This window comes from Dysidea avara, chromosome 5 (genome assembly GCF_963678975.1).
Source record: "Dysidea avara chromosome 5, odDysAvar1.4, whole genome shotgun sequence".
In the NCBI taxonomy this organism is placed as follows: Eukaryota; Metazoa; Porifera; class Demospongiae; order Dictyoceratida; family Dysideidae; genus Dysidea; species Dysidea avara.
In genome coordinates this window covers 34614160-34641729 of record NC_089276.1, presented here as the reverse complement: position 1 = coordinate 34641729, position 27570 = coordinate 34614160, and the positions used below count along the sequence as shown (strand labels likewise).

The window sequence follows — 27570 nt, the reverse complement described above, 5'->3', positions numbered from 1 at the left end:
TATACTCACGGGTGTTACGCGCCGGCTTCTTGGGCCGCACGACACACTACCGTGTGTCTTGATAATATTACATATTATATTACTTTGTGTCCACAGCCTTATGCTATCACGTGTGAAACTACCACCTTATCACGTGACATGATTGTGTTGTTGGACAATGTGCAAATCTTGGTTATAAGTAAGAAGCTGGTGAATAAGGTTCATTCAGTAGGATTCATTACTTCGTTGTGGCTAGGCGTTACTCAGTGGATTACTAACGAGATTAGTAACTTCGTTACTTGTAGTAATAATATTACGTAATGTTAGATTTGTTACCGAGTAACTATATTACTTAGGTAACGCGTTACATTTGTTAGTAAAGTAACTTGAGTTATATTACCTGTTTTTATAGCGTATTTCGTTATATTACTTAGTTACCACAAAAGTAATAATATTACATAACGCGTTACATAAGTAACACGTTACTCCCAACACTGCCAATAGAAGTCTCTTAGTACTAAGGTTAATCACACCAGTTAATTAGTTATCACTACACACACAAGAACAAACCACCAAAATATTGTCAATAAAACAATAGCTTCACCAACCTAGTAGCTAGCTATATATACCAGTGAATTAACTGCAATTCCAACTGAGGCAGGTATTGGTGCAATACTTTCCTAGAACATGGGCTGTGTTTCTGTAACAAGCAGCACTTTATTTTTGCTACATAGCTTTATAACACACCCACTTTCATTTCTTCTACATCAGCAGGGTGAAGTGATCCATTAACTGATCGAGTGTTGCTTTATGGTAGTTGCAAACTACTTGTCTGGACTTAGCTACTTTTACATGTATTTTGTCCTCACACAAACCATAGATACTATTATTAGTCACATAGCATCTATGCTGAAACTATTGTCGATCAACTAAAGTCAAGCACCTTGTATCACCAGTCTACCAGGCTCAGTATTCAGAACTGTGCAGATACATTTTCAAGTGGAGTTTCCTGTACAACATTTTGTAAACTCTTCATTGACTTGGCAAAGCTGTGGCACAAGGCATGGCTACACTCAACTGACCATTTTCTAAAACAGTTATACTGATAGACACCAAATACCAACATCTTTGAAGCATAAATACTGAATAGGAGGCAGAAACTGAGAAGTAGTGTACAGGGGTGGATGTAGGGGGGGGGGCTTTGGGAGCTGAAGCCCCCCCCCCCCCCCCTTCACTTTTAGGTTTTACTTGATCAATATGCTGAGTATTAGTGTCTTAGCATAATTGATCACTATAATAATACAAATACTCCTAAATCCACCTTATAAACATTTTTCCAAGGTATTATCAGTGGATTTATGTTAAAGGTTATGCAACAAGGACCAGGATCAGAATGGAAGTTGTACAAGATCGAATAGAGCAGTCACCTAACTACTCTAATAGAACATTCAGTGGATGGTTCTGTTATGGAATTTTTCCAAATCTGCCTGTACCTATACATAAAATGAAGTGTTTGCTCTGTTTAAAAGGCTTGATTCATCTACTTGTGTAGTTGTTATGGATGGCAATACTTAATTCAGCTACACAATTTCCATTGAAAATGCTCTCAGATTCAATCTCGTATCATTCAAATTTCAAAATTTTCCAGTTTCAACATTATTATTCTAACATGTACCTATTGTTGTGCAATTGTTGTGCATCATGTACTTGGTTGTCTGAACCTAGCTACACAAACCTTTTCATTAATAAATGCTGCAGAGAGCCATACCTATAATCTGAAGACAGTATATAAAATATCTACAGGCAGAAATATACATTTTATGTGGAAATGTCAGTATTTTAGCATCTATTTTTCAAAATTTTCCTGGAGTGTGCCCCCAGACCCTCCTAGTTCCAGCATGCTTCACATGCTGGGAGGTGTGTGAAAACACCTCCACCCAAGAGATTAGTACCTTCAGTTAGCCCCCCCCCCCCCCCCCTTTATAACTGTGGTAGAGAACTGACAAACTGTACTAATTTTATTAGTTCAGTGACTCATCAGATCAACCAAAAAGCCTTATGAATGTTCTTGAAGGCTTACAAACTGTTTAATCGCCCGTTTCAGTGCTTGATCGCTTAAAATAGACGGCTTGGATCGATTGATACTGTAGCTTTTGATCCTGGTATCAAGCGGCACTGCCACTCTCTCTACCCCTTGAGGTCGCCGAGTTTATAATCAATTATGCAACTGGTCCCTCATCACAACATGTTATTACAAAATTAATGATAAACTTACAGAACACTTCTTGTCCTGGTTCCTCTTCCCGCCGTTTTCACTCACTGCGGCTACTTCTTGTCAAGTCCGGTTAGGTTGTACCATAGATATACTAACCCCAGGTACTGTAGCACCAAACGTTTATATCACATTTCGCTAGACCTCTCAGTAATATCAAGCGGTTCTTCAAATACTAACAACTTGTTTTTGTGCTTTACAGTAAAGAGATACAGTGGTGGATCCAGGGGGGGAGGGGGCACAGCCTTTCAATAAAAAAATTGCATACAAGATCGAGATACTCTAATAGAACAGTCACTCTAATAAAGCAGTCACAGTGTTCATGAGGCAGTGTAGCTTAACTGTGAAGCTCTATGAATAAGGATCTCAATAAGGATCTTTGTATACTTTATAGTAAATACATTTGGTAAAGGGCAGCCATTGTTGCTGTGACCGTTGTTGTTTTTTTTGGTCTTCAACTTCAGTACAGCTTGGGTGAAGTTGTGATTCACAATGGAAACCTCCTTGCCTCTGGGGCCCCACTTTAACTCTTTGCCCTGGGTCCCTTAATTTCTCTGGGTGGCCCTGTCTGTAGGGAGAGAATTGATTACCGAGGCTTTTCTCATATTGTTTGCATATAGAAGGTGAAACAGGCGAAAACAAAGTGAAATAGTCACTTCAAGTTCAGTTATTTAATAATAATGTTCTGTTTTTGATGCAGTATACTCTGGTTCACTAGACATAAAATTATTTTACAAAAGTGCAGCCTAAACAAAAAAAAGCGCTACATATAGCTAGTAAGGGGTCCGACACCAACTGGAATATCCAACACAGGGATCCCATACTATATATAGCTAATGCTGTTTGTTACTTACCTGCATGCACTGTTATCTTTTACTGCCTGGATTTACATAATTGCAACACAAAAGGTAGTATTAAGTTTATTTGAAATTTCAGAAATTAGCTAATTTTGAAATATCACAAATTAATTTCAAATTTTGAAATTTCAAGCTCAAACCTTAAAATTTTTACGAAAATCTGAGAAATTTCAAATTTCGTATGCGATTTTGAGTGTGAGTGGCCCCTTGGTTCGATGACAAACTATCAGTTATGGTTAGTATAGCTATACATATAAATTATCAAACGTCCATCCAAAGTCTTCTTTTACAAGTCTTCTTGTATTAACCAAGCCATAGATACTATAGCCTAGCTCGCCCCACACATAGCAGATGGCAAGTTATAACGATAACCGGAACCAGGAATGGAACGGAATGGTCACTCTGATAACTCCACTATCAAACACACTGGTTGTATAGTGAAGGTGAGTTTTTGGTGAGTTCGAGGTGAGCTAGGGTTGGAGCAAGCGAAGCGAGCGTCCCGGCCAGTGAAACCGTACCAAGGGGGTGACAGACACACAGGCACTCACTGTAGGTAGATCTGCGACCGTGGTCAAAGTCTAAGTCAAAGGTCAAGGCCACCAAAATCGTGCCAATTCAACGGTCAAGGGTAAAAGCTTCCAACCCACAATTGAAAAGTGCTGAAATATCGTCGCTAAGTCACCGGTCAAAGGTCGAAAAAGGCTTAGTCACAGGTCAAAGCGAAATTTCGGCCGGTCAAGACTTTGACCGCGGTCGCAGATCTACCTACAGCGCGTACCTACGTGACACCCCCTTGCGTACCAACCCTAGCTCGCTTACCTTAATTCATACAGACAGTGAAAGACATCATTATACTTAACAGGCAAACCTCACATTAGGGTTAGGGTCGGGTTCAGCTTTGGTTTCTTCTTCTTCACCTGGTTTAGTCATTCCATTCCGTTCCATTCCTGATTCCAGTTCCGGTTATTATAACTAGCAGATATGGATGACCAACAATACATTGATGACACAAACTCACGCAATCAAATACGTGATCTTCAAAAATTAACAAAAACATTTCATTTACAAATTTATAGGTCGGTCGGGTCCGAGAAACAAGAAATTTAGTTGAAGTGGCCTAACTGTTCCACATTTCAAGAGTTGAAGGAAAAACGGAGTGCAAATAAACATCAAGGTGAGCTTGCAGTTGTTGGAATCTTTATGAATGACCTCCTGTACTCCAGTTAGTCATTGTAGGAAAGTGATGGTTATAGGTAGGTATACTGACTAAAATATCATAACATGGTGAGATGCGAGATATCACGGCATTGCTCCAAGGAAGTGTGTGACATTTCTGTAACACAAGATATTAGTCCAAAGTTCCCAGTAACAAATCTTGCAGCTCTTCACTGTACTGCTTCAATCAAGTTGATGTTTGTTTTTTATGTATGGAGATCACACAGTATTATAGTAGCATACTATATCACTGGCCTCACCATTAACAGGCTTCTTTCACTGTAGTTGGGCAAGAGCTAATGTTTCGTTGTAAAAAGAAAAACTTAACTTGATTTGTTTTTAAGAGGTCTTCTTAATATGCTCATTAAATGTCAACTGTTCATCCAGGATATCTCCAAGATATTAATTTTGGTGTGAGGCACAGATCTCACATTCTCACCATTTGAATAGTAGCAGTATCTTGATGGGTTCTTTTTATTTGTAATATGCAATAACTCACGTTTAGATAAATTAAATGTCATTTGCCGAGTATTGGCCCAATTAGATAAAGAAAAAAGGTCCTGTTGAAGCATCTCATGGTCTCTTGCTGTGTAAAGTATAACATCATCAGCATCGAGTTTAAAGATGATTTAACATGACTGGGTATAAGTTATAGATACACCATAATTAGCTTCTTTTTCATTGTAAAATAATTTTCGCATGCAAAAACTTGTACAAAAATTTCTTACATTAAAATTTTTACACAAGCAATAGAGCAGTCATTCACTTAAATCTTATGAAAACATACTACACGAAAACTTTTATCACAAGCTTTTTGCACAAATATAAATCGAATTATGGTAACAAAGAAACAATAATGGTCCTAAGACTATGCCTTGTTGGACTTCAGATATCACTTCACTAGAACTACTACTGTATCCATTTACAATCACTTTTTGGGTTCTGTTCATAAGAAAAATTTTAATCCATTCAAGAGTTGCACCACAGATCCCGACAATTTATATATAACACAAATGTTGATGTGGGACCTTATCGAATGCTTTTTTGAAATCTAGGAGCAACACATCAGTTTGTAGACCTAAATTCACTTCTGTGAAAAGTCATCCACTGTTGTTATTAATTGTGCTTCACATTACTGTTTGAACATCTTAATGATGGTTCTTCTCACTCTATGCTGGTGTTGTTGTGTGGACATTTGAACTCTTAGCACAGCAATGTCTTCATTATTTTTACATTGTTTCCAGTGTCCACTATCGGAATTCACAAAACCCAACACTTGTGAAGCATGCCAGCAATTTCCCACATGTGTAGGTGATTAACCCACATGGCACATATTAGTTATACCAGCCACGGGCACTCGTGCTTTGCCTGGTATATACACACTTGCCCTCCAGCCGATATACCAGGCAAAGCACGAGTGCCTGTGGTATAATACTTTAATCATACATGCAAGTTACATAATCGTTAACCATTTCCAGTGCTATGATACATACTAGTAATGGTCAAGTGTACAATAATATACAAATACAATGATTAGCTATATGGTACTAAGTGAAACAAAATGAATACAAATAATAATACTAAAAACATGCTACTAAGTGATTAGTTCCAAAGTGACACAAGATCTGTACTTATTTTGCACAACACATGATCTGATGCACTATATCTGTTGTCCATTATACCACAGTAACCAGTTGTAAATAATTTTCTATTGGAAAACATTTTCTTTAGGGTGGCATCAAGATGCTTAAAACCTACATCACTTCTAATATTCAAATATAATGTTATCAGTTTGGGAGAGTTTCTCACAAGAGATGTTATTCCTTCAGCTGTCAAAGACCATACATCCAAAAGTACATGTACCAGTCCACCATGAGCTGAAACCGAGGTCATAAAATCATCAGGAACATCAGTGTTGATTGATTGGATGCATAATTGTTGTAGGTTGTAGTTCTGGACTAAGTCCAGTGACAAATCATGTACAACGATTCTCACACACTTGAGTTCCTTACAGTTATTTACCATATCTTGTACAATAGTTGGTGAATGAACTTCATACCTTCTTAGGTAACAGTAGCGTAATGATTTAAAATAGGATAACATTAGTGTATCTAATTTCTCACAATCATAATCATCACATAGTCCATCATCACATTCTATTCCTTTTATAGTCAAACATTTCTGAAGCAAACAAATTAACCTTTCTTTACTTGTAACCTCTGAGCACACAACACAATAATTCACTGCTAAGTTGGTCAACTTCATATCACTTGATATTTCCCACAATTGAATACGAGCTTCAACTTTTGGGACACATAGACCAAGTAAGTTTAATCCTTGTAGGTAGTGACAGTAATTAGCAATAGCCTTCAGGCCTTGCAGGATTTCCAAACAATGATAACAATTCTGTAAGTTGAGTCTCTGAAGATTAGGACAAGCAATAGCTAGTTGTTCCAAATAATTATATCCAGAAATTTCTAATGGGTACCACTGGGCAAGATCAAAATGAGTAACACATTTAATGTTGTGTGATTTTGCAATACTTATTGTGTTCGTGATCAGTTCACTATAGTTATCTCTCAACCTCAATCCATACATTATCCTCCCACCATACTGACATTCAGTCATGTCTACTAAATCATCAAAGTCACCAATTGTGAGCTCCACACATGGAATGGTCACTTTACCAGATGCCTCAATCTGTAGTTGAAAGACTGGAAGTGAAGGAGAAAAGTTTAAGGGTACTTTATATGCATTAAACACTCTAAAGTTAGCAGTGTATCCAGTAGGAATAGTGGTAAGTTGAGCAGCATAGTCATCCAAAAATTCAATTACATACACACAATCATCAGAAACTACATTACAATTTGGTAGTCTAAACCTTTTTTCTTTCCAATGCATGAACAGGTCTCCAAGAGGTGGCCGATAATCAGAAATTATTGTAATTTCTTTAAGGTGACTAGTGTTAGAAAATAATTGTTCAATGTCACTCTCATCATCCACCTTAAGCTCTAGTGCTTGCAAACATCCCATATGATTTGTTATCTTGTGTAGTTGTTCACGATTTAACTTGGTTGATGGTAGACTAAGATGTTGTACTTTACTACAATACTGCAACATCTCTACCAGTCTTGTTGATGATTCTCTACAGTAAGGAAAGGACAATACTTTGACATGTTGTCCACTCATCTTCAACACCTCATTCACACTACATTCCTCACAACTGTCATAATAAAGCCACACAAACTCCTTCCACGGTGATGGTGTATCTTTAACCACACACCTCAACCATCTTGAAACATATCTTAGTTTTACCTTGTCACATAGTGAAGATAAAAATGAGATTATGTAAACTAACAACTCTGTAGGAAGTATCAACAGGTTGACATGAAACTCTTTATGAGAACTGTCTTGATCTTGATCCATTGATTACAATACTTAGTCCAGTTTGATAGCAAGAAAAGTACTGATATCAGACCAGCCAAATAACACACATTCACCACATGTAATTTAATTCTCAACACAACACAATACAACTACAACTGAATGATCACACTAGTACTTGTAGCTACAGCTTTTTTATACTTACCCTTAATGCTGAGTATTCCAGTACAAGTTTGTACAGGAATGTGCTACTATTGAAAACAAGATGCCTTTATGGTAATAAAGGGAAATATTTGATAAACTTCAAACATGTATTTCATGACTAATAGAAAGGGTCAACCCATAATTAATTTTGGTCCACACTTCACTCAAATCATCTACCATCATCACTTATAATAGTTTGTATCAGAATGTGTCACACAAAAACAGCCCATGCAAGTGAAATGTGACTAGTACACTTTTAATATTGACTGGGTCCAGCACTTTACTAGATCAGGTGATGTTAACCAGTAAGGTAGGGTTTGCAGGGGGCTTAGGAAGCATGGGTGAAATAATTGCTTGGGCACACATAAATAAAGGCAGTATCATCCTTCCTTTTCTAACTCTTGCCAGTGATCCCGATGACAAGAGCTGCTCGATGGATTTATCAGATTACTCCAGAAATAGTGTTACATCATTATTGTCCTCTCTTAGTATACCTACATTACAACAATGCCATCAGTAATCAAGATTAACACTATTCTATAAAATAATTAATAATACACTACCGATCTCCATCCCCTCACATTATCAAAGAACTCAATTTTGTACAGGCAACATCACCCCAATCATTTCATTCTGCCACAAGCAACTCTCAACACTTGTAAATATAGTTTTTATCCTAGAACTGTTAAAGACTGGAATGAGTTGCCAATTAATATAATAGAATCAAGAAACTTGGATGAATTTATTTACGTACTTAACCTTCACTACTGTAATTAATTATCAAATTGTATGTATGTATGTATGTATGTATGTATGTATTTGATTGTACCATTTGGGGTTTTCACCCCCTGGGAAAACCAGCTGAGCTGACTTCCCAGTACCTAATCTTAAATCTAAATCTTAAATCCCATCTGGATACTCCATAGGCTTATAAACACAGGTGTGAATTAAAAATATATAATACAAGTCTGATCAAGACAATATAATAGAGCAGTCATAGCTATACTCTAAACGTAAAACATTCAAGAGTATAGGATTATTATAAGCAGTCATTTAACTGTTTAGCTATCAATTATCTAAACAGAGTTTCTGATTCCAATGTGTCTAGAAATTCTTTGGAGATGAAAATCATTAGTCATAGGGAACCCATAAGCTAAACATCTTCTTATGTCCCTGGTTTGGGTCATGACACTGTTCAATGGGCACTCCTCTTGTAGCTATCCCAGTTGATTACAAACCTGTTTTGGTGCTATTAGCTATTAAAAATCAATATGACAGGTTCATGGGTAGCGACCATCATTAGAAATGGTATGTTAACAATGCTTTGAAGTTCAATTAAAATAGAAGTTTCTATATCACAAAAGAGACTCAATAGAAGTCTCTTAGTACTAAGGTTGACCACCAGTTAATTAGTTATCACTGTGCACACAAGAATAAACCGCTGAAATAATTTTTTTTTGTCAGCTATAGCTGCAATGCCAACTAAGGCAGGTATTGGTGCATTACTTTTCTAGAACACGGGCTGCACTTCTGTGACAAGCAGCATTTTAATGTTGCTAGCTTTGCAACACTCACTCTCACTTCTACATGAGCAGGGTGAAGCTGATCAAGTCTTATTCGTGGTAGTTGTGAGCTACTTGTCTGGACTTACTTTTCCATGCATTTTGTCCTTACTCAAACCATAGGTATTAATGATACTAGTATTAGTAAATAGCATCTATGCTGAAACTGATGCAATACTTGTTGATGCTACTAAAGTCAAGCAGTGTGTATCACCAGTCTACCACAGTAAACATCTGGCACAGTAAATCAGAACGGGGCAGGTACATGTTTCCTGTACAACCTTTCATAAACTCTTCACTGACTTGGCAAAGCTGTGGCACAAGGCATGGCTACACTGGGCTGACCATTTCTAAAACAGTTATACTGATAGACACCAGGCTTGTCCTTCTGTACGACCCTGTCATTTTGACAAAATTGATAATAATACCAAATACCACCATCTTTGATGTATAAATGCTGAGTAGAATGATGTAACATAGAAACTGAGGTGCAGTGTCTAACTATACTGAACTAAAGTACTGTGGTAGAGAAACTTGAATGACAAATCGTATTAATTTTACCAGTTGATTGTGCCATAGATATAATCTATGATTGTGCTTAATCAACCAAAAAACCTTTAATTTTTATGAAGGTTCTTGAAAGCTTACAAATTGTTTCAACGGATCGCCTGTTTTAGTGCTTGATCGCTTAAAATAGACCTTGGATTGATTGATAAATGTGACACTGATCCTGGGATCAAGCGCTCAGTGCCACTCTCTACCCTAGTCTCGTCCTCGCAGACCCATTCTCCGGGGTGGCGCTTATCGATTAGAGATTATAAGCGCCCCTTATTATAATCTCTAATCGATAAGCGCCACCCCGGAGAATGGGTCTGCGAGGACGAGACTATCTCTACCCCTCGGTGTCGTTTATAAAGTATTATATCAATTATGCAACTGGTCCCTCATCACAACATGTTGCAATAAAATGACATACTTACATAACACTCCTTGTCCTGGTTCCTATTCGCGTAAGTCGCCAATTATCGTCACCATTTCATCACGCAATTGTAATTCCTTCATTCAACGGTGTATGAACTTCTGGTTTGAACCATTTAACAGAGGGGGTTTTCTATTTTCACACGATCTGAGGTCCGGAAATGACGTAAAGCATACGACTATAAGGCACTGCACGTTTCTTACTATTTGCGCTCGCTCATTCTTTGTTTTTACAGTGTGGTTGTGTTATTTATTTTATTTCATTGCTTTACAGATACACAGCAAAATTACAAGGATGGTAGGTACAATAATAAGACAGTATGATTGGAAAGGTGATCTGAAGGACAAATGACAATCAATGCCAGATGCCTATAAAACTAACTACTTATACTTAACTTAATTACCAAAAGCCTATGAAACTAGTTACTACAATAAATGATAGTTACAAGGGTTGGGGAGCTTAGCACAATTACAACAAGGACATGCGAAATGGAAAGTACATTTATTATTTGAATTAAAATTACTTTAAAAATGTTCCCATAGATAGCTCTTTAACTGTTGCTTAATTGTGTTGAAGGAGAGGGTAAGGTCAATTACTGGCAGAGAATTCCATAATCTGGGAAGTCTATAAAAATAAGAATTGGCACATATTGAATTACTTAAAATCTTGTGATGTAGTTTGATATTTGATGATCTGGTATTAGAATTATTGAAGGTTACATAATTGGAGATGTTAAAACTAGGAGTAGGATACTTTAATGATCTGATGAAAAATAGAATGTCTAGTAATTCAAATGTGTACATCAAGGGTAATAGTTTGAGATCCATAAGTCTTTCCTTGTAATCCGAAGTAAAATCGTTTAAAATAAATTTAGTGGCACGTCGCTGAATTCTTTCCAACATCGAAATATCCTTAATGAGATTTGGCCGCCACAAAGGAGAGCAATACAATAAGGTTGATCTGACTAAGGTTAAATAAAGAGTTCTTTTGGGTTGGATTGATATAGTGTTTTTGAATGTTCGCCGTATCAGACCAATTGATTTATAAGCCTTAGCTGTAATGGCTTCATAATGGGATTGCCAAGTTAAGTTTGTTGTAAATATGATGCCAAGATCTTTGTGTTGAGGTACTTTAGATAGTTCAAAATTATCAAGATTGTAAACAGTGATAGCTGAAGTTGATGATGGTAAACACTGTAGGACAACACATTTGTTAACTTTGAAAGAAAGAAGGTTCTCTGTACTCCACTTATATAATAGGTTCAAGTCATGTTGGAGATGAGTGGAGTCCATATGAGTTCTTATAGGTAGATAACACTTGAGGTCATCGGCAAACTTGAATATAGTTGAATGTACTACGACATGAGGTAAGTCATTTATATAGATTAAAAATAGTAACGGTCCTAGTATACTGCCCTGTGGAACACCAGACTTAACAGGTAGGACATTGGAAAGGCAGCCATTAACAGACACACATTGGTAACGAGAAGTCAAATATGAACGAAACCAAGACCATAAATTGCCGGTGATCCCATTAAACCATAGCTTTGATAACAATTTATTGTGTGGGACACTGTTAAAAGCTTTAGAAAAGTCTAAATAAATACAGTCCTTTTGTGCTTTAGAGGAGCAAAGATCATTAAAATACAGCAGTAATTGTTGTAACGTGGACTTGTTTCTACAAAATCCAAACTGACGATGTGATATTAAGTCTGAATAAACTTCCATTATTTTATTATAAACTATCCGTTCGAGGACCTTTGAGATATTACTTAATAGTGAAATTGGTCGATAATTATTAACACTGGATTTGTCACCAGCTTTGAACACTGGTATAATTGTGTGGTGCTTCCACTGTGAAGGCACCTCACCGTTTCTTAGAGACAAGGAAAAAAGGAAATGTAATGGTTGAGCCAGAGAAGCAGCACAATTCTTTAATACAGAAGGGCCAATATTATCTGCACCAGACGCTTTGTTCATCTGGAGGGCATTTAGCACTTCAAATACTTCATTCGGATTGATTGATATATCGGTTATTAAGCTATTTAGCTCAGGCAACATGGGTAAGTCAGAAGTACTATCTGTAAGCACGGAGAAAAAGTAGTTGTTGAACATATCTGCTTTTTCTTTGTCAGACTCCACTGAGATGGAGTTGTATTTCAGGACTGTAGGCAATGATCTCGATTTAGACAGACTCTTGATATAGTGAAATATTTTAGGGTCTTTATGCTTGGCAAAATTGTCTAATAAACTTTGCTCGTAATTAGATTTAACAGTTTGTAACTCCGATTGTAAGTTATCTTCTGCACAGATCAAGCGATTAAGGGTAGGTATAGAAAAGCGTCGTCTTAACTTTCGTCGTAGTGATCGGAGACACTTAATTTGGTGTCTTATATGAGTGTTAAACCATTTAGGATATTGAGAGCATCTCAACCTAACTTTTGGAATAAATTGATCCATCCCTGTAATAATTAGTTGCTTGATGAAGGTCCACGCTTCGTTGACATCAGTACAGTTATAATAACTAGTAAGGTCACAGCTTAGGAGAAAATGACAAAAGCCATCGTAGTCTGCCTTTGAAAAATCATATACATAATTCGATGGTTGCCAATCGGAATGAGTAAAGTTAAATGACATTTTAAAGGTTATTAAATAATGATCAGATATTGTGTTATCCGTATAAACAAAGAATGAATTGATGGCATCATTACAGTTGGTAAATACAAGGTCGAGTACGTTGCCATGGATATGTGTGGGGCAGTCAATTATCTGCAACAAATTGGACTGAAATACTAAATCACACAGTTGGGATGAAAAACTAGTTGACGCAGTTAAAGTGGCCCAGTTTACATCTGGGACATTATAATCACCCATTATAACAAGTGGCTTGGGATCAGCAGTAAGTTTCTCAAGATATGTTATTAGGTTTTGTCTATGACTAGTAGTAGTATTTGGAGCATTATATAGTAAGCAAATTCGAATTGGATTGTTTAGGCCAACATGTACAAGGATTAGTTCTAAGTTCACAGGACAGTCTGCAAGTTGGCTGGGAACAGAATTCCTGATAGCTAGTAGTACTCCTCCACCTCTAGTGTTTCTGTCTGAACGGTATATTGTAAAGCCAGCAGGAAGAATTTCATTGTCTGCTATCGTAGAATTCAACCACGTTTCAGTTATTCCTATAATATTGTAGTGAGAAGTATAGACAAAGTTTTGAAACGTTGTCAACTTATTTGCAAGGCTTCTATAATTATGCAAACACAAATATAGATCTTTTTTTGGTCAATTAGAATTTTCCGCAGAATCACTGTCCACGGACATAGTCGGTGGACTAGCATTGTCTGCAGAATCACTGTCCACAGACATAGTCGGTGGGCTGGCATTGTCCGTGGAACCACTGTCCACAGACATAGTCGGTGGACTAGCATTTGCAAGGTGGAAGACTGAATTGGAGACATACCCATGTTTCTTACCCTTAACGTAAATAGAACCCGACCTGATTTTGACATCAGCTTTGTTGACACCAGACTGCAACAGTGACCACCTTTCTTTAAGTAACAACGCTTCCTTTTGCTTTTCATCTGGGGTCATGTCAGGTTTGATGGAAACTGACTTGTCCTGGTTGGCACCCAGGTTTGAAAGGACTGAAATCACATCAACAGCTCGATTAAGTTTTAATAAAAGTGGACAAGAACGATACTGCTCTTTGTTGTATTTGCCCAATCTTAGGCAGTCCCTGACTGAGTTGGGATTGATGTCATTGTTAATCTTTGATAAGACAGAAACAGACTTGTCTATGTCATGTTTCATTCTGTTTGGCCGACTGGTTCCATTAGGGCACTCACTAACTCCATATACGACCAAGTTAAATTTACGGTCAGCTGGTTGCACTGTTGTGGTAGCAGTGTTTGGAGGTTGACTAGCAGGATTGTGGATATGCGTACAGGTAATTGTACAGCAGAATGTACATCAACAGGTTTCACCGGTGTAAGGGAATTGATTTTGTCAGTGAGCTCGGTGATAACTTGTTTGAGATTAGTTATTTCTGAGTTTTGCTTAGACAAAGTGCAATGAACACAAAAATAAGGTAAGTCTGACTCACCAGCTTGCTTGAATTGATGTTTGGTTAGGCTTGCACATTGCCGGTGAATGAACTTTTGACAGTCGCCATCACAGATAATAGATTCTTGCCCAGGTTCGAAAGCTCGTTCACAGATAGGACAGGACGAGTTGAGATTTTTAGTTCTTTTCGATGTAACAGTGCCATCCGAGGTATCATCATCTTGAGAGGTCACGGGGATAGGTCTACCTCTCCCCATTCTCGTGTTGTGGTCAACCAGAACTCTCGTGCCTTGGAATAATCGTCTAGGTATTGATTTTAAATCACAATAGCGTACAAAACGGAGGAAATAGAGTAGAAAAAATCCGCGAAAAATCACGCAGCGAATCCCACAATCACGTGGTTTGTCACGCTGTAAAGTAAAAAAAAAATTGTATTAATTGGCTATCTATGGCCCTGGCTGGCTGGCTACTGCTACTATCGCAAATCTATATAGCGGATCTGACGTTTTCACTTTGTGACAAGATGATCTGTTGACGTGAGTTTTTATAGTTTAATAACGTACCAGATCTAATCCCCATACAACCACTTGAGTTGGGGGCTTGCAAGGCCGGAGGAGACGGTCCGGTTGGTCAGGCCTGAGCCGGACCAATAATCTGGAGTTGAACCAACTAGCTGACCAGCTCGAACTACATTTAAAACTCTCATGCAATCTTTGGACGATCACATCTACATGTAGCTACGTACCTTTTACGAAGTGTATATTTAGCCGGTACCGGTTTGCAAACACTAACGGCTATTGTGCAGTGGCGTAGCCAGACTTTTCGCCATGCCTGGGCAATGGGTGGGCAAGCCATTTCCCATGCAACACACGTACACATGCCCATCTTCATATGGACATCAATATAACATTTTTAAAATGTATTATGTATCATCCTACACTACTGTATGCAAGATGACTAATATCAACCTAATAGAAGCGAACGCCTAGTTAGCTAGCTATTGGCCTTCTAACATATTACATACATCTAGCTACATGTGTCTTAATACCAGACCACAAAGATTCCTGAATTAAAGCACGAGGCGCTCTATCACGTGATGACTATGCTCTGCCACTACAGTGGTTAGCCTAGAAAAGTAGAAACAAAAAAAGAATTGCTGACTGAACAAGTACTCCATACCGTTTGAACGGAGCAGTATCCACACGGATAGATGGGTGCTAATTTCACAAATACCTCTAGACTGCTTTGCCTCCCGAGTTTTGACCACACCGATAGCTACCGTGATCACTTAATCCAAATGTAAACCGTCCAGCCCACTATAGTGAAACCAATTCTTTGTCCTTCACTCCTTGCCACAATGCTGCGTGTTTTTTGTAATCACGTGATATTGCTTCTATTTATTGCCTCCTCTATTTGTGCACAATCAAGTTACTCGTAGGGGAAATCCCTTGGATAACCCCATCTCTGTTTTAGCCAAAAAGAAGGAAACCATCGGCGAAAATGGCACGGTGAGTGTTGTATAAGTTGTGCTATAGAGGAGCTCACCTGATATCGGACGGGCTCCAATATCGGACGCTATTTCTCCTAAACTACAGTAAATATTCAAACATTCTACACATCTCCAGGTAGGCCAATGCTTCATAAACTTGTGTACCAAGTTTCAGATCTCTCGGTTTCTTGGTCTCGGTACAGCAACCTTTTGAAGACCAGTCCGAATAATACGGAAAATCGGAAAAAACGCTCAATTCAAGGACAGCCATTGTTTGCAGATCACACTTGCGCTAAATCAAAAGTCGCATACATTCAGATTGTAGGGCTACTCATGTACTTTCTAAATATGTATGGCTTATTTCATTTAAAGTGTTGTACTGATGAGTTATAGACCAAAGAAAAGAGGCTGTCACTGGAGCAATAATCGTCATAGCTATTTTTGCTCAAAATCAGAAAAAATGGTTTGAAAATGCATACAAGGTGGATGATTGTTTTCGATTATGTACTGAAAGTCGTTAAACACTAGTTCCTGCAAATCCAACACTATAAAGACATAAAATACTGCAGACGTGGCTGCAGAAATAGCAAAATCTGTAATACAGCTGTCAAACACTCCTAACATAAAAAGTCAATCATTTCAGCTGAAAGCCTAAAATTCTAAAACAAAAAGTACGTAGAACCACATTTTAAGCATATCAGCATTATGTAGAATTGATTTACACCACCTATTTGCAAAAAATTGGTGACTGTTATATTAGAGTATTTGACTGCTCTATTAGAGGGTTTTGGTATTCCTGTAATACTTCAAGTCTGGGGGACAGTGAATTTATTAGAAAAGTTCTTTGACAACTTGTAAATGATTAATTGTATGCAATTATCCATTTTAAATTATTTTCAAAGCATTGATTACAATTTTGAGTTAGGGCGATTATTGCTCCAGTGACAGCCTCTTTTCTTTGGTCTATAACTCATCAGTACAATACTTTAAATGAAATAAACCATACATATTTAGAAAGTAAATGAGTAGCCCAACAATCTGAAGGTATGCAATTTTTGATTTAATGCAGGTGTGATCTGCAAACAATGGCTGTCCTTGAATTGAGCGTTTTTTCCGATTTTACGTATAATTCGGACTTGTCTTCAAAAGACTGCTGTACCGAGACTAAGAACCCGAGAGATCTGAAACTTGGTACACAAGTTGATGAAGCATTGGCCTACTTGGAGATGTGCAGAATGTTTGAATGTTCATTGTAGTTTAGGAGAAATGGCGTCCGATATTGGAGCCCGTCCGATATTAGGTGAGCTACTCTACTTATTCTTGTACAGTGACTAGTTAAGTAACTTTAGCAAAATCTCGAGCTATCCAGCCCACGTCTTTATAATTACTCTAGGAGCTGATGGTGGGGCAAAGAAGTCTGATGCCCGGGCAATGCCCTGGCTTGCCCGGGTTTGGCTACGCCACTGCTATTGTGCCGGCACTAGTAGGTTGCCCCGAGCATTCAACTTTAGGGCACGCGTCTAGTAGGTTGCCCCGAGCATTCAACTTTAGGGGATGCGAAAAGTAGTTCCTTAGCGTTAGGGGTAGGCTAGGGTTCAGCTTTGGTTTCTTCTTCACTCTTGTTATATATAGAAGTCACTTCAGTCGGATGTTTATAATGTAGAAACTAAATAATGTGACTAGCTGCAGCACAGGTGGTATAATCGTTACAAACGTTGCTTATGAGTACGGATGCCCGGGTTCGAACCCCCGCTTAGACAACTTTTTTTTTTCGCTTTCTTAGGTTTTTTGTACAAGTTTTTTTTAATGCACGTAACATTCTAAGTATTATACCCTCCACTGCCAGCAAAATAGCCGGCAAAACAGTGTAACCGGTACCGGCTCTATATAACCTGCCTACATTTTACAGATGTTATTGAAAATGCATGACACTAGTTACCTAGTTTCTCAGCCTAACTAAAGCACAGAACTACACGTATAGTACCTCCAATTACCTTACAGTACAGCATAGCATTCGTATCGTTTTGTACAGAAATGATTGTGGGTTTTCTACGTACAGTATCGCGTGTGCTGACAGTTGGCATTTGTCACATGTAAGGCAGGTGCCTTCTTTGATTCTAAACCAGCACTTATATCACAATTCAATCTTCATAAAATAATCATTAGCATTCCTTGGCTTCTTTTACTGGGCGAAGGGCTGGCCGTGACAAACCAGATGACTCATTCCGCGGCAAGAAGCTGTGCACCCATACATTACATGGTGGCCATCTGGATGAGATGTTGAGTAGAAATCACTCCTCTTCAACTACCCACTCGTCCTGCCGAGATACCGAGCAAGCTCTCAGTCTCACCCACATCGCGCCATTTTCGAATACTGATTGGTCTCGTGACTGTCCACCAGTATATTTACGTGATGATCCGTTCACTTCATACAAACCAGTATAGTAGTATACTGTATTTTTGTAGCTGTGTAGCTTTTTATTGTAGCTGTGTGAATTCACTGTATAGTAATTATATCCTAGCTAAAGGGGGCCATGCTGCATGGGTTCCCTGTGAAATTTGGGGGGAAAGTTGCAAGTTGCTAGCTAGTTTTACTTTAAAATTTAGCATCAATTTTAAATTTAAGGCATTTTCAAACCTTTAAATTGCAAAAATTCTGTAGCTCCTGGGGGTTGCACCCCCAGACCCCTTCTAATTGCTAGCTATAACTAAATGAACCATACGGCAAGTTTCATGCTGTGTCCCCTGTATGTCAGGTCTACAATTATACATAGTATAGCAAGTCTGAAGAACAACAGATAGGCTTGAGCATATTTATATAGCTAGCTAGCAGTGAAATATCACTAAAATTGCATATCTGAGTGTGTAATTTTCAAAAATTTCCTGTGGGGGCATGCCCCCAAACCCCCGCTCGTGCTTCGCACTTCGCAGAGTGTGCTTCGCACACTGTGCAACAGCCCCTCTCTCATTGGCATGTATATAGTAGCAATTTCAACATTATAGTCAATGGCCTGACCAACTCAATTTTCCCTCCTCCGGCCCTGGCTTGGGACATTGAAAATTACATTTCTCATTTACTGAGGCAGTAGTAATGGTGGTGTAAATCCATAAATCCCCACACATCCCGAGACACATCCCAACAATTTGTACCATTTATCAATGCATGTATTGGGTTGTGATCAAAGTTGCTAAGTGGTGTGTTCAATTAATACAAAGGCAGTAGCACTCAAAAGGTTAAAGGCAATTCTCTGGTAAAGGCAAGTCCCCAGACTCCCCCACAGCTAAAGTTAGCTACAAGAGTTAATATATTATGTTCTGAGTAGGATGTCCTACTCTTATATGCCCTATAGAGAGTGTATTTTAAATACTGTCAGTGGCAACCACGTGCATATTCCCATTCATGAATATACCCTAGTGAAAATGCCTCTAAGCTATGATTAGTTCATTGTGACAGTGATGCTTGAGTAGTTCAGTTTCTAGCTACATTGTTATGTATGCTTACAATTGATGTTATGTTCGAGTGTTGTGTGCATCACATTATGCCTTTCTACGGTTACGTACAGTAGTAGGGTATATGGGAGTTGGACATGAATGCCTGTTAGTGACACACTGTCTCCCCTACTCAGCCAATATTGCATATAATTTTTTTCTCCCAGCCAACATTGTACATAATTTTTCCTAGAGTATTAGTTTTACCCTTCTCGCCAAGAGTGCCAATCAATGGTAGGCTAAAATCGCTGGACTATTGGTATAATATAAATCACATGGGATATATTGCATTGCAGTATATGCTTTATGTTAAAGTTTAGCATATGAAAAATGGTTTGACGTAAAACTAAAGTAATAGCAGAAGGTTTGAAATACTTATCAATAGCCAGGCACAGAAACATGTGATATAACCTTGCAATCCATGCAGCCAAGTGCACAGGGTACTATAACTGGAGAATTTACAGGCACTGAAATACGTATTATAGACACTAGAGTTGAATCAGTACTTGTATGTGACAAAACCAGTCTTATAGCCTTCATATATTGACATATGATAACTTGTCCTGTGAAGTACTTTAAACCTGGGTCAGTTTATAGCCCTTGCATAATCTTTGGGCAGCTGGCCCATGCAACAAGAGACAAGGACTCAGGTAAATGTGAACAGACTATAGCTGTAGCTATAAAAAGTAGTACATTTAAAGATTATTAATTTGAAAATGAAGTAGGGATCCAAGCAATAAAAAAGTAGTGAAAAAGGAGATGAATGATGGTATTGCAACAAAGCTCTGTAGGAAAATACCTACTTTGGCATTGAAGAAATTATTACTATAACATGCCAATGTAGGGATTTTCTCACAGAGCTATGTTGTATGTAATACCATCATTGATCTACTTTTTATCGCTTGGATCCCTATATTAATTTTTGAGGTTTGGGTTTTTCTGGCCAACAATATCACCCAAAACCAGCTTCACAATGTCATGCTAGTACCTAGGCAGTATCAAGACACACGGTAGTGTGTCGTGCGGCCCAAGAAGCCGGCGCGTAACACCCGTGAGTATATTGACAGGAAGAAAGAAAACGCAATTTTTGCACCTCCGTAGCTCTGTGCTTCCTTGATGAAACAAGACGATTTTTGCTGTGGACATGCCCCCCAACTGCAGCACTCCACATTCCAAATTTGAGCGAAATCGCTTCGCGCGTTCCCGAGATATGCGACTTCAAACATTGGCTCAGTTTCTTCGTTTTTTTTCTTCTTATTTTTCTTTTTCTTGTCGCACACTTACAAAAACTGCTATAAAACTCGCACGCCATATCCGATTGCCTTGAAATTTGGCACACAGAAGGGGGATATAAAGGCGCATCTCGGTACCAACTTTGGCTGGAATACGATAAACAGGCAAAGAGTTATGAGCGATTATTCACGAAAAATAACACCAATATGTTGTCACGCCTACAGGGTAAACCGCGTATGGGAAGAAGCTGAAAATCGGTGGGTGAATAGGTTAACTATTGAACCTCAAACCTTTTGTGGTTTGAAAGAAATCGAGCTAAAAACCAGGAAGATACAACGAAAAAACCAACAGTGTGTAACAATTATGCAATCGAGATTAGCTAATAAAAAACGACTGATAGCCACGCCTACCAGGTAAACCGCTTGGGGTAATGCTTTGAAAATCGCTGTACAGATGGAGTTATCATCTTAGAAAGGCTCTTCAATGGTGTAGAAGAATCAGACTTAAAACCACGGAGTTATAACAGGAAATCCAACTTAGTGCAGCAAGTGCGAGATCGAGATACTCTAATAGAGCAGTCATCCTAATAGAGCAGTCATCCTAATAGAGCAGTCACCCTGAAGAGAATTCAAGAGATCAGCTAGAAACAAGTAACCTGTATAGAGATCAGCTACAAACAAGTCACCCTGTAGAGAGATCAGCCACAAACAATTCACCCTGTAGAGAGATCAGCTAGAAGAAGTTACCTTGTAGGGAATTCATGCAACTAGAGAAAGAGATAATTCAGCTAGAAGAAATCACCTTGTAGAGTTCAGCTACAAAGAAACCACAATGTAGAGAGTTCAGCTACAAAGAAACCACCATGTAGAGAATTCGTTTACAAACAAGTCACCCTATAGAAAGATCAGCTAGAAGAAGTTACCTCGTAGAGAGTTCAGTTACAAAGAAACCACCATGTAGAGAATTCATTTACAAACTAGTGACCCTGTAGAGACATCAGCTAGAAGAAGTTACCTTGTAAAGAGTTCAGCTACATAGAAACCATTCTTTAAGAGCTCAGCTGCAAACAAATCACCTGTACAGAATTCAGCTACAAACAAATCACCCTGTAGAGAGATCAGCTAGAAGAAGTTACCTTGTTGATAGTTCAGCTACAAAGAAACCATCATGTAGAGAGTTCAGCTACAAACAAATCTCCCTGTAGAGAGATCAGCTAGAAGAAGTTACCTTGTAGAGAGTTCAGCTTCAAACAAATCACCCTGTAGAAAGATCAGCTACAAACAAATCTCCCTGTAGAGAGATTAGCTAGAAGAAGTTACCTTGTAGAGAGTTCAGCTACAAAGAAACCATCATGTAGAGAGTTCAGCTACAAACAAATCTCCCTGTAGAGAGATCAGCTAGAAGAAGTTACCTTGTAGAGAGTTCAGCTTCAAACAAATCACCCTGTAGAAAGATCAGCTAGAAGAGGTCACCTTGTAGAGAGTTCAGTTACAAAAAAAACCACCATGTAGAGAGCTCAGCTACAAACTAGTGACCTTGTAGAGACATCAGCTAGAAGAAGTTACCTTGTAGATAGTTCAGCTACAAAGAAACCATTCTTTAAAGAGCTCAGCTGCAAACAAATCACCTGTAAAGAATTCAGCTACAAATAAATCACCCTGTAGAAAGATGAGCTAGAAAAAGTTACCTTGTAGAGAGTTCAGTTACAAAGAAACCACCATGTAGAGAATTCAGCTACAAACTAGTGACCCTGTAAAGACATCAGCTAGAAGAAGTTACCTTGAGAGAGTTCAGCTACAAAGAAACCATTATTTAAAGAGCTCAGCTGCAAACAAATCACCTATATAGAATTCAGCTACAAACAAATCACCATGTAGAGAGATCAGCTAGAAGAAGTTAACTTGTAGAGAGTTCAGCTACAAAAAAATCACCCTGTAGAGAGATCAGCTAGAAGAAATTACCTTGTAGAGAGTTCAGCTACAAAGAAACCACCATGTAGAGAGTTCAGCTGCAAAGAAATCACCCTGTATAAAATTCTGCCACGAACAAATTGCCCTGTAGAAAGGTCAGTTAGAAGAAGTTACCTTGTAGAGAGTTCAGCTACAAAGAAACCATTCTGTAAAGAGCTCAGCTGCAAACAAATCACCTGTACAGAATTCAGCTACAAACAAATCACCCTGTAGAGAGATCAGCTTGAAGAAATTACCTTGTAGAGAGTTCAGCTACAAAGAAACCATTCTGTAAAGAGCTCAGCTGCAAACACATCACCTGTACAGAATTCAGCTACAAACAAATCACCCTGTAGAGAGATCAGCTAGAAGAAATTACATTGTAGATAGTTCAGCTACAAACAAATCACCCTGTAGAAAGATCAGTTAGAAGAAGTTACTTTGTAGAGAGTTCAGCTACAAAGAAACCATTTTGTAAAGAGCTCAGCTGCAAACAAATCACTTGTACAGAATTCAGCTACGAACAAATCACCCTGTAGAGAGATCAGCTAGAAGAAGTTACCTTGTAGATAGTTCAGCTACAAACAAATCTCCCTGTAGAGAGATCAGCTAGAAGAAATTACCTTGTAGAGAGTTCAGCTACAAAGAAATAATCATGTGGAGAGTTCAGCTGCAAAGAAATCACCACTGCCCAAATTTCAAGGCAATAGCTCTTTCCAATCTGAAGTTATCAATTGTCAAAGTTGGCAAATTGGATGTGTGTGGAAGGCCCCTTTTCGCAAATCCGGTCCCATATGTATTATATATATAATTTGTACATTTACTGATATAATATTTAAAGTACATCTACTTCATCTTTTCTTCTTCCTGTAGTAAAGAAAAAAAACATAGGTTAAAAAAGTCCCAAAGCTGGCCATAGGCCGGCTTTGGGGTATACGAATACAAAAAGAAATGAAATCTAATCCAAAACAGCCAAGCTGTAAAAAAGTGTGCGGCCCTCAGAAAGGCTATGGTGAATAAAGATGTGAAATCCAAGATGGCGGCCAAGAAATGGCTGTGATGGTAGGTTAATGGTAAAAATTTTAATAACGACAATTCAGGTGAATTTTTGTGCCGCTTCACAAAATTTACCTGAATTGTCATTATTAATATTTTTACCATTAACCTACCATCACAGCCATTTCTTGGCCGCCACCTTGGATTTCACATCTTTTTTCACCATAGCCTTTCTGAGGGCCGCACACTTTTATACAGCTTGGCTGTTTTGGATTAGATTATTATAACTACTATAACCAAGCCCAAAACTGCCTTCAGTACTAACCCTAAATGCCTCCAATAGATTATTGTGAAATTAAAAAAAATAATAAAATAGAATTTTGTACTGCCTGCCTGCCTGCCTTCAGGCAAGTGTAACTTGATAACAGCTAAGGCTACGGACTTGATTTTCTCACTTTTCAGCATCGTTTCATCCTAAGACGTGCCTTTTGGCATACAGTACCATAGTACATACAATGCACGCATCATGGACTTATGTTTGTCCTTCTTTGTGTCCCATTTCTTTTTGCTGATGATAGTCCAAGTTGTTGATTCATGATAGCACGGTGCATGGTTTCTCTACAGTACATTTGTAAACAGAAATCATTCATATTTTCCATGGTGACTGGATTGATTGCAGAGGCACTTCTATATCAGATATCTCAATTCAGGTCTTCTTTCACGGTTTACTGAAGCGAATAAAACATGTGTAAAAAGCGCACGTTTTTTACCCAATGTATATCAATGGCATTTATCTCAAAAACAAAATTATGCAAACAGGTCAGGTTATCACTCAGCAGGTCGTATATACTCTGCAGTACAATATCATGTGTCTTAATTTTTATTTTGTACATAATATTATGTAGCTGCAGGTCTTGTTTGTTGTCTGATAATTTGTTTGGATGGTGTTTATATGATAAGAAGAGTACCTCATCCAGTGACCAGTGTGGAGTAGTCACCACAATAGTGTGGCTAAGTTTCAAGTAGATTCATTAAAGGGTTGGGAAGTTATGAGTTGTGAAAAGTTGTAGATCTGGAAAAGCTTAAGGCTGGTATTGTCAGACAAAGTCACGTACATATTGGTATTCGTATTACAAAATTGTCAAGGATTAGTATTGGTCAATTTCTAGTCCATTAATGGGGCTCCTGGTCTGACTTTTTAATGAGGTACTATATTATAAGTCCTTGTAACTCAGTAGATATAAGCATAGTGCACGCAAGTATAATTGTTTGTGAGGTTTGTATACAACACTGTTCGGGGATTTTTTTTGTCAATGTGTGTGTGTGGACTGCATGCCTGCTTGCAAGAGTTGTGAATTTGTATAGTTTGTATGGATCTCCAGGGCTAAGTCATTTACTTGTGAAGTTTTTGCACTGGTGATTGAAACATGGTTTTTATTTACAGAAATCCCATCAAGCATTTTAAAAACACTACTGTGAAGATACGTATGATGTGTGTTCAAACTCAAAGATGGGCTTCGTACAAGAATAGAGTTAATATACATATGTACATACTATATGCCATGTGTTGTATACAGTGTTCATTGTCAATGCGTATTAAACAGCATCCATGTCATCCATTCCCTAATATGATTAAAGTTACCCTAAAAAAAGTGTTTAACTTCATCACTATCTTGCTATTACTATAATAAAGATATCAGCTTACCGCATTACAGTTGTAAGTCTTAATCCCCAACATTTCATGTAAGGCGTACTATAGAGAAAACATAAAATAATAATGTCATACGTCATGTATTCACTTACTACACATAAAAATACACCACAGTCATGACCATTTTGCTGTCGTGGCACTTCCTAACAAAACAGTAAGTAAGTACTGTTATTGCAGTACAGTACTTTAACTTGAACTGAACCTTTTCAGGTACGTATCTAACATTCACATCATCCCATTCTGTAATTATTTCTTTCTTTTCCAAAATCCATCCTTTCAGTGCTTCTACACAGCTGTACTGTGTACGACCAAGTGAATCATACACTAAGAGCTCTTTGTCAGCAATATGCAAGGCCTATTTGGTATTAAATCTTTGTTAATTGTATGTTATAGTGGTACTCTATAGGCATACCAGAAGTATCCAGTGATTATTGTGCACATGAACTGGAAACAAGCACACATTGTACTCCTGGAAATTAACCTACAGCAAGTCATACAAAAAATGCATTAGAAGGCCCTTAATTAAATTATCAAAAAAAAATTTGTATACCTTTTGGTACCACCTTCTTGTTACTTCAGAATGTCGACTCAGGCTGTTGCATAAGAAGGTCGATGCGACAAATGTTCTTCTCGTATCCTAAACAAATGCTTCTAAATACCTTCAGTTGCATTTGCATTGCATACTAACATTTGAACACTTTTGCAAGGCAATTTGTAAAAACATTGTGATCACCTGTGAGAATAACAAAATAGTCACATACTGGAAACTAATATTTACAAACCTTGTCTGTGAGCCAGTGAGTTAAAAATAGTGACCAGACATCATTTAATGAGAGCCCACTAGGTAGTACTGTCAGTGTTTTCTTCTTTGCATTGTTCCATATCTTGTAAACCTTGTTCATACAGTATGTACATAAATTATCATCCATCTGTTTACAATGGCAAACTTCTTCTTTCTGCTTCTTACTCAGTACATACCAATCTTGTTTCATAACATCCACCCACTATCCATATACGCAAAACACAAATGTGTGATTGTGCATAACAATGACATCACATACATTCTCAGTGTCTCCTACTGTATCATCCACATGATATGCATCTGTCTCCTTCTCAACATTCTCATTGCTGGACAATATTCTCTGTGATAGTTGCTAGATTTCAGGTGTATAAAGTATGTACAATAATCTATTACTAATTTAGTACCTGTAATGGGGTTAAGAAGGTCAAACAGCGGCGGCGCATGCAACACTGCTTTTTGATGCCAGGGCCACCAAATATCTTCTTGTCTAAACAGTTGGTACACTCTCCACAATTTGCGGCCTGGCATCCATCACAGTCTCCGCACCGCTTTCTCTTCATTCCTGTTCTTGTTGCTGCATGAATGTATGTATGTACACGCAATCACCGTAAACACATGAGCATACCACTTGATTTTAGTTTGGATGGTACACTTGTATTGGGTACGTCTTAATGGTATAGTCATACATCAGTAATAGACAAGTTACATAAATTATTTACCTTCTCCTTTGTTATCAACTTTCAACCTTAACCTATTGGTTGCATCCTTCAAAATCTGTTCAGCTGTAGCTGCCTAGAAGAAAAATCATTAATACATATATACACCCAGTAGTGTCCAATTTGTCCTGAGGTAACATGCACTGTAACATGTATTTTAGCAAATTGAAACTCAAATGCTAAAACTGACAAAAAAAATGATAATAGAGATATCCAGATCTTCAGCTGGCATCAGAGTGGCCGGCCAGTAAATTCAGTATATTATGACCCTGTAAGCTATTAGTATAAATGATTACAGTACATGTTGACTGTAAATTTGTAAATTCTCCATCAGTTGTTACAATGAAGTGCATTGGAATTTGTCTTTGTACAGAGGTTACTAACACACTTTTATGTTATAGCGGAAACCACCGTGTGCTACAGTATAATAATTAGTAGGTGTATATCAAGACACACGGTAGTGTGTCGTGCGGCCCAAGTAGTCGGCGCGCCACACCGTGAGTATATTTACAGGAAGAAAGTAAACGCGATTTTCACACCTTTGTAGCTCCGTGATTCCTTATCCTATTAAAACCAAAGTTGCTATAGAAATGCGGCGAGGTAGGGGAGTCCACATACCAAATTTGAAGAAAATCGCTCCAGCCATTTCCGAGATACGAGCGGCCAAAGTTT

General features: G+C 38.1%; 4 long non-coding RNA genes across 6 annotated transcripts; 1 reads left to right on the top strand and 3 right to left on the bottom strand.

Moving 5' to 3' along the window:
• The first annotated feature begins 14945 nt into the window (after window positions 1-14945).
• On the top strand, window positions 14946-25323 carry LOC136256372 (uncharacterized). 2 transcript variants are annotated; one of them, XR_010701491.1, is made up of 3 exons: window positions 14946-15049; window positions 24581-24875; window positions 25114-25323. It is a non-coding gene; the product is annotated as an uncharacterized lncRNA (long non-coding RNA). The 2 variants fall into 2 exon arrangements; XR_010701490.1 differs by having other exon boundaries at window positions 24575-24875; window positions 25114-25322.
• Window positions 15406-15901, bottom strand: LOC136256617 (uncharacterized). The gene is made up of 2 exons (XR_010701566.1): window positions 15693-15901; window positions 15406-15640 (listed from the first exon to the last, which is right to left on the bottom strand). It is a non-coding gene; the product is annotated as an uncharacterized lncRNA (long non-coding RNA).
• On the bottom strand, window positions 25308-26345 carry LOC136256371 (uncharacterized). Of its 2 annotated transcripts, XR_010701489.1 has the most exons (6): window positions 26163-26345; window positions 25931-26113; window positions 25793-25861; window positions 25583-25735; window positions 25473-25523; window positions 25308-25422 (listed from the first exon to the last, which is right to left on the bottom strand). It is a non-coding gene; the product is annotated as an uncharacterized lncRNA (long non-coding RNA). The 2 variants fall into 2 exon arrangements; XR_010701488.1 differs by having other exon boundaries at window positions 25473-25735.
• Window positions 26346-26654: 309 nt separating this feature from the next.
• On the bottom strand, window positions 26655-26976 carry LOC136256624 (uncharacterized). Its single transcript, XR_010701572.1, has 3 exons — window positions 26902-26976; window positions 26808-26849; window positions 26655-26756 (listed from the first exon to the last, which is right to left on the bottom strand). It is a non-coding gene; the product is annotated as an uncharacterized lncRNA (long non-coding RNA).
• Window positions 26977-27570: the final 594 nt, after the last annotated feature.